Raw genomic sequence first — 8,862 nt, 5'->3', positions numbered from 1 at the left:
GGAGTTGGTTCAGTCCAAGCACTAAATGAAGCACCAAGACCAATCTGACACTGTGATGCAGCAGGTGGTCTTCAGAGCCTGCCTCAGAGTAGTATCCAGTAAGAGAACTCCCAGCCCCGCTGAGCCAGTAAGTTATAGCCAACTGTCAACAGTATGTCTGCATCTGACCGCCTGTGCCCAATCTCAAAAAGGGGACCACAGACCAGTAGCAACGACAGATTAAACCATTATTACACAGGGACAGGTGACATCAACACAACTGTTTGCTCACGTCAGCGCTGCACAGTCAATGAGTGAGAAAGAGAAGAGGGAGAGACATTACCCTTACTGTGAGTGTGCACTGGGTTAAATATACTGCTTGAAAAAAAAAAAAAAAACACTTTGAAAACACAAAAGGATACCACCTCTTTTAATGGAAATAAGCCTACAGAAATCTTAATTTTATAGACACCCTGAAAATCAAAGTGAAATTATGATGTGGCAGGCTAGTCCATTTAGCCAAAGTTTAATTTCTACAACTCAAAATGCTTCTCAGTATCTTGTGTGGCCCCGAGGTATGTGTATGCATGTTTGATAATATTGTGGCATGCTTCTAATGAGATGACAGAAGGTGTCTTCTGGGATGTCCTCCCAGATCTATGTAAGGACATCACTGAGCTCCTGTAGAGTGTCAGGAGCAACCTGGTGGCATCTGATGGACCCAAACATAATGTCCCAGACGTTTTCTATTGGGTTTAAATCAGCTGATCGTAAGGGCTATTCAATTGTATCAATCACTTCATCCTCCAGGTACTGCCTGCATACTCTTGGCACATGAGGCTGGACATTGTCATGCATCAGGAGGGACCCAGGACCTACTGCACCAGTGTAGGGTTTGATAATGGGTTCAAGGAATTCATTCTGAAACCATACGGCAGTCTGACTGCTGTTTTCTAGCCTGTAAAGGTCTGTGCGTCCCTTCATGGATACACCTCCCCAGACCATCAATGACCCACCACCAAACCACTCATGCTGAACAATGTTGCAGGCAGCATAGCATTCTCCTTGTCTTCTCCAGACCTCTGTCATGTCTATCACAGGTGCTCACACCTGCTCTCATTTGTGAAAAGAACAGGGCACCAGTGGCAGTCTTGCCAATTCTGGTGTCATATAGCAAATGCCAATTGAGCTCCACAGTGTTGGGCGGTGAGCACAGGGCCCACTACAGGACGTGGCGCCCTCAAGTCACCCTCATGAAGTCTGTTTCTGATTGTTTGGGCAGACATTCACATCAACATATATATATATATATATTTTTTTTTTCACATTGAGATCAGATGTGTTTTCAAAGTGTTCCTTTTTTGAGCAGTGCAGTAATTACGACAGCAGGGAAATTAATCTGGGTGCTCAGACATTTGCTTCGACACTCACAGACATGAGACTCACAGACATGTGTCATATTGACAGGTAGATCACACTTACAGTTTGTATTCTGAAGACAGAAAGAGAGAAATTCTGAAGAGAGAAACAACAGAGGGCTATTGTTCTTCACTAGTTTCTTCTTATTGTTTTTTTTCTCGCAGCAGCGAAGCAACTCAACTCAACAGCACCGCGTAGAAGTGGACCCCTATGGGAGTGGGAACAAGCAACGTTTGGCATAGACTAACAAAATTTGGAACAGTGATAGCGAACAATAAGACAAGCCAAAAGTTGAATTGGTGCATGGCTCTTTGATGAACAAGAAGTCTGCCATATCGGATCAAAATATCTTCGCTGCTTTGACTGTATGTTTGTAAAACACATCTAGTCCCTGTATTTTGGTCGAAATAAGCTGAGATTTGACGTGCCACATCTACAAACAGATTCATAAAAGTTATCAGTGTTTTTGGAGATATTCCTTATGGTTTGCCTGTAGAACGCCGGCGAAAGCCACTTTAATTCTTCTGTTTCTGTGATGACTTCTCATGGCCAGAGCTCACATTCAAATCACAATTGACCCTTTCCACAATGGCCGGAAGTGCCACCCTGTAGGGTTGCAAACTTACGGTTGATGGTTTTCCATGGCTTTGGAAATCTCTCGCGTATTCTCCACCAGCTTAATAAGTCTGCCGGCCCCATCACCAAATCTTCAACTAACAAGGTCAACAAAGGATCAATCCATCCATCCACAGCAATTGAGGTAAGAAAGATGAAAGCTTAAAGGTGAACTGCAACTAGCATTAGTGAACTACTGAACAAAACTAATGTTATGGTCATGAATAAAACATAATTAACTTGTTCACTCAGACTGATTCTAGAATTAAAATTAAAAATCAATTTCATGATGTAGATATTAGCATAAATGGATAGATTTGTGCATTTTGAATACTAGAGACACTGGTATGACTGTCTTTTAAAAACATAAATGTTTATTGTTGTGTATTGTCACTGTCCTTTTCTGTTTTAAAAATGGACCATGAGTCTGGAATAAAGATGATGATGATGATAGTGATGATGATGATGATGATGATGACTAGACATGTAACTTGTTAATCTGTGAACATCTCTGACATTCGAACTGTACAAATCTGTCCATCTGCAAATGCATGAAGTCTTAGTCTTAGTTAACAAGTTACTTACCCCATAAATTTGTGTCAATATTCTTATAAGTAGCTTCAAGACACCATAAAACTTATTTTTCTTTTTATACATTTTCTGGATAAATAAGCAAAAAATGTAAACTTTAAGCAAAACCACAGACACAGAATACACTGAGACCTTAGGTTGTTTAGCACGGACCATGTTTGGATCCTTCTTGATGACTCTATTTTGCCTTTAGCACCTGTGTCTGAGCCATGATTTTTGTGATTATGAGGAGTGCTTTTGTCATGGACGTTTATGTGAGGACTGATTCCTGAGTTCTGGCCAGAGGAGCTGCTCATCAGAGAGTGTGTATGTGGAGAAAGGGGGGTGGTTGGTGGTGCTGTGGTAGGAAGTGGTGGTCTGAGGGGTAGACACAGAGCTTGGGAAGAGCGGAGCCCATAGTCATGGCCTGCTGGCTGGTCTGCAGAAGCAGAGATATAAGGTGACTGGGAAAATATGTGGATATTTTGGCTCCATCACATTTGGAGACCACAGCACATCTCACTATCTGTCTTCCCCAGCAGGTATTTGACAGCATAAGCAGGGAATCTCCTTTGTGTGGTATGCAACTCTTATTTTGTCTCTACTCCAGAACTTTGTTTGGGTGTTTTTTATTATTCTTGTGAGACACAAGTGTTATCAGACTGGTGGTCCACATGCTTTGTTTATCAACTACAACTGTGCCAGCTGGGGAAATGCTTACTTCTGGACCCACCACAGATATTTTAATGAACATTTTAGTGATATCAAATATCACAACCAATTCATATTCAGTCATAGTTTGGACTCTCACGTCTCATTCATTCAGCCTGACATATTTCTGGGAAACAAAGGCCAAACAATACAATTTATACAGTGTGAGATCTGATTGTAGCTACATAATCCACAATGTCCTAAAAATAACTTGGTGTTTTCTGTGGGAGAACAGAGCAGATATCATTGTACCAATGCTCTTGTTTCAAACACTGGCTTGTGCTGAAGCCATCACTTCAAACACAACCATAACTGGTGCCGGTATCCAGAAGAGCATGTGATTACTTTTACTTCCAACTCTAATAAAATGTATAAAGAGACAGTCATAAAACACTCAACAGTCCCCTTTTCATTTTGTATGATGCTCAAGACCAAGGGTACTGTATTATGGAGAAAAGGGTCAACCAGGTTGTCTTCATCATTCCTGCCCCTCCATGAAAGACAAACCGGGGCTTACATGTGAGACTCTGACATGTAAGGACGAGCTGCTACATTCCAATGGGATCATGGGATTGAGCCATGTATCAAATACACTTTGATTATGTTATTGCATTAATCTTCTTGAATGTCCATTGTCATTTTGAGATGTGAGCCCATCTCTTCATACAACATGCAAACAGATACACTGACCATCTCTCTTTAAATCAGTGGATAGAGCTGCCTTGTGTACTTCTATCTTCAATCATTCACATTAACTCAGCATGCAGATCAATAAATGAAAACCCAAGGCCCTCAGGTTGTAATAAAAAATTTTATCGCCACTCTTTCACCTTTTGTTGACCATATTCCTATGGAGAATATAATATAAGAGCAATCAAAGCAGGATTTCTGCGGCTCCTACAGAAGGGTGATCAGACCTGTCCGAGTCCGAGTCTGAGACTCAGTGGATTTTGATCACAGCGAGGCTTCCATACTCTAAAGTCCAAAACTACATGAGAGAAAAGCTCTGGGTTTGTCTTGTGTAATTGTCAGGGGGTGTTGAAGATATCTCAGAAACCATGATAAATTTAATAATTTACATTTTAATTAAAATAATAACTAGAAAAGCACTCAGAGAGCGCAGACCTCCGCCAAGGACTACCCCCATTTTTTATATAACTTGCGATAAAATCAGTCTTCAGAATCAGATCCAGATCAGCCTTTGGAATATGAAAGAGGATCCCATTGTCCATCCCTGAGTCAAATTTCATGGGGTTTGGTCAATAATTAACCGAGATATTGAGAAACAAAATTTTTGGCCCCATTTACCACAATGTTAACTAAAATTTCAAAGTGATCCAGAATCCAGGATTTCTTCCCGATCACCCCCAAAATGAAATCAGTTCTTCCTTTTCACATTTCCAACAAATCCTGAAAATTTCATCAAAATCGGTCCATAATTTTTTGAGTTATGTTGCTAACAGACAAACAAACAAACAAACAAACAGACAGACAAACAGGCAAACGCCGGCAAAAACATAACCTCCTTGGCGGAGGTAATAACCCTTGGGATCAACAATCTTCCACATGACACATGGATAATTTCTTAGGGTCTCAGTGGAATAAATTGTCACCATGAAACAGATGATGATAGTTTAATATAACATTTCAGTAAACATAGTTTACATTTAAGGAAACCATGTAATTATTCAGTGACAGAGTCAAACCAGGTGATGCACCTTAAGACTGAGGCTACTTTCCCAGATGTGTCCTGTGAATGCTGAAGTTAGTTTTCTGAGAATCAGTCCATGAATCACACCACACATACTGTCTAACTAAACATTGACACATTGGCCTGGATTGTATCCGGAGAATAAAAACATGTATAAAAATGTTTATAAAAGAGACGCATTGTTCATACAACTGCATTCTTCTGCTGATTGTTATGGACCATTCATTTATCTTGAGTGGCTGTGTCCAAAGTAGAAATGGTTCAATTATGCACTCCACCCAGACCATATACTTTAATGTGTAATTTCAGATTATTGATTTGCCATCAACACTTTACAATATAGGATGGAGATGCTCACATCCAATATATTTCTATGATCCCAGTCAAATGTTCTTCTGGGGAGCTTTCCAAATGAACTGACCACAAAGAATCCAGTTGTGCCTTTAAGAGTCAGTATTGACCTGTGCTGTGGCGTCCAGTCAAGAAGACACTGAGCACACACTGAACCTCTCATACTGCAATTGTCCATTTGGGTCTCATCCATGTCCTTTTATTGTTCAAGCCATTTGGCCTCTTGCCTTTGTTCACATCAAACAATGAAAGTTAAAATTGTATATTTTGAAGCAGTCCATGTAGAGTCTGACATCCATCTTAGTCATTGATAAAATCTTTTGTTTCATTAAAGGAATGTTTAGTCTCAGTGAAGAGTTCAGATATTGACAGACATTTTGGATGGTTTTATAATTGTAATAATACACAGGCAAGTTTATTCTTTCAAATTCTCACAATATTACATTCAAACAACTCAAACAACATTGCATGTTTTACAAAATTTAAAATTTTAGAACAGTCAAAGTATTATTTTAGTTTTAAGGTTTTCTTCTTAGGTTTAGCATCTTCATCTTATAATTCTGGGTTAAGTTTCGGTTCATTCTATTTCAATTTACCACATTTATATTTTAGTGCCTTCATTTTTTTTCTCCTAGTTCTGTTTCTCCCTTATTTTGTTCCAAGTCCTATATTTCATTGCTCTAGCCTTGCATTTTGCTATAGAGTCTGTTGTTTTCTCCATGAGCACTTTGTATAATCACATCACCCCCCATAGGCCATTTCAAATGTATTTGTGTGTTGTAACTGTAAAATTGCTCATCATGATTTATTTTATCGTTGTCTTTGGTCGTGTTTTTCTATCATCAGCACTTTGGTGCAACTTGTGTTGTTCTAAATGGGCTACACACATAAAAAAAAAAAAAATGCTTGGCTTGGCTTATTCGATTTGATAATTTGAGTGTGTATTTACAAAATATTTAAGTAATAATAATATAAATATTTTAAAAAGGGTGTCGGGATAGTATGTTTGGACAGGTTGTCTATGTAAAGAAAAGTTACATAATTAAACATTGGCTTGTTATTATGCTGAAACCCAAGTCTATTTTGGACTATCAATAACACTGTTGTTGTTTCAAATGAGCTATAACTCCTATGGACATTGTGCAAATGTGGTATACTGAAGTTTGGAGAGCAAACTCTTCTTCTGCACAAGTGAGAAATACATTTTCCCAGCACACAAAGATTACATGAAGGAGACATGAGTGGAAGGGTTGTGGTTTGACATAGAAATAGCTGAGCTGAACATTGGGCCGCTGTGGTTTGGTGGTGGAGGGCTATTTACTTTGCCTTCAGCAGCACTGACCCAGGTTCACTTCACAACTCAGAGAGAGGCCTCTGACCAAACAGCCTTTCATTTGGGTAATAGTTTGTTATCATTACGTGCAATGGCGGCTCTTAACCAATTTCCAGCTACTTGACAAAATCAGCTTTGATTTGAACTGACTGATTTGATTGGCCAGTGCTGCTGGATGGATTCAATCATTCAAATTCAACTACATATCAGTTATTTTCTTGGAAAGACTAGGAAGCTCAATGAGTTCAAAATATTTATCTTTGTGTTTATAATAAGACAACAAAGCAATTTTAGAGTAAAAGCAATTTATGGATTTTTCCCCTTCTTTTTTTTAAATCATAATGTTTGATATATGAGTTTCACAGTCCTTGTACACCATCCATTTGTTACAAACACAGACAAGGAGAAGTATCATTTGTTGAAATAAAGCACATCTTAACGTTTATTCACAAGGAGACACTAAACACTTCAAATCCTCTCCACACTAAATAATAGTCTCTTCAGGAGCTCATGTACACTGCTAAAAGTCTGATATTTGAGCTGCTCCTCTGTCAGTCTGAATTAAGTGGGATGTTCTTCATGTTCCTGCAATTATATGTTGGATTTACACTGATTGCTTACCAGACATACTTCAGTGCAATAGACACTTGTAGATCACCGTGGATGGTCATTGGAATTATATTTTTCATTCTGACCAAAAGCCCAGTGTATTGTATGGACCACTGACCACCAGTTCAATTTCCAAAAGCTGGTGTTGGTTTGGTTCATCAGGCATGTAGCAACGTCTCTGTACCAAACACACATGGACAACATCACATCAATATGTTTTTCTTGATTTAATTGTATGAGACTTAGAGCTGTGTCATATCACTGGGGATATATCATGATATACAGTATAAGAGGATGATGATTCAAATTTGAAGAAAATTTGAAGTGATATAATCATGCAGCTGATGTGTTGGAAGGAGAAGCAGACAGAGCGACCTAAACACTGACTGTGGAGGCTCTGTAGAGGTTAAAAACTCTAATAATGAATGCGATGTGAGGAGTGGAAGCAGAAGTCATTGCAATAACTTCAACAGTCAGAAACAAATATTATGTAATCTAGTGCTTTCGTTCAGAACTGTGACAGAAGCCACAGGTATGTTCATTGACAGAGGATCACAAATTCAATTTCTGCGCTGTACTGGGGGCTCTCAGTGCCAGCTCAATCCTTGTCAACTTGGCCTACGTCATCTGAGGTATAATAGTCCCTACATCAAAAGCATAGCCAGACAGGACAGCACAAGACTGGAATTTACAACACATCTCAAGGTCCCAGGTCCTTTACTGAAGCTAAACAAACTTCTCCTCCAGCCTCATGTCTCTTCTTTCAACTCTCGTACTTATTATCCTCCAACAATATAGTTTGTAGTTTCTTTCCCCACTTGCAGACGTATTATATTACATTTAACAGTTGACATTCTCGGTAAAGAGTCACAAATGTTAATCCAAAATAATGCTTTTAGTCAGTACACATTTCAGTGTCATTGACATGACACCCACAGCGGGCGGGTGGAGGGGACACACACGCATTGTCATTATTACATTATACCCTCCTAAATTCCATCGATGTCTCAATGATGAAACATTTATGTCAACACCATCTAGGCCTACATAATTGGGAGATGCCATGACACAATCTTTTCCAAGGCTACAGCTTTGGACTGAGAACTCTGACTGGCCTATGCTCAACACGAATAATGGACTTGAGGTAACAGTCAGATAGTAAAAATGAACTAATAAAACCCAGACCTCAGCAGTTACAGTTAAGAGCACTTCTCATCATACTAGCCTTGATGGTGTAGAAGAGTTACCATTTGAGGCTACCCACATGCAAATTAAATGCAAACTGCTAAAACTACCCTGTCTATTGAGATTATGTTTTTTGTGCCTCGGGCCAAATCTCCTTGAAGCGCCCATGCCGCCACTGCTGCCACACTTTTCAACAGACTGAAAACAGACAGTAAATGACAGTAGACGGTAAATGACGGCCATTGTGCTTATGTCTGCTATATAGTTATAGTCTATGGCCTCTGGATCATTATGCTATAATATGGACAATTTGAATATTCATTTAAATGACTTCATGGTAACCGCAGTTTTCTAACATGGTGACCAATGGGAGCTGACG

This window comes from Boleophthalmus pectinirostris, unplaced genomic scaffold, assembly GCF_026225935.1.
Source record: "Boleophthalmus pectinirostris isolate CB_2022bp ecotype Guang Dong unplaced genomic scaffold, ASM2622593v1 HiC_scaffold_6, whole genome shotgun sequence".
In the NCBI taxonomy this organism is placed as follows: Eukaryota; Metazoa; Chordata; class Actinopteri; order Gobiiformes; family Gobiidae; genus Boleophthalmus; species Boleophthalmus pectinirostris.
This window is presented reverse-complemented; position numbering follows the sequence as displayed.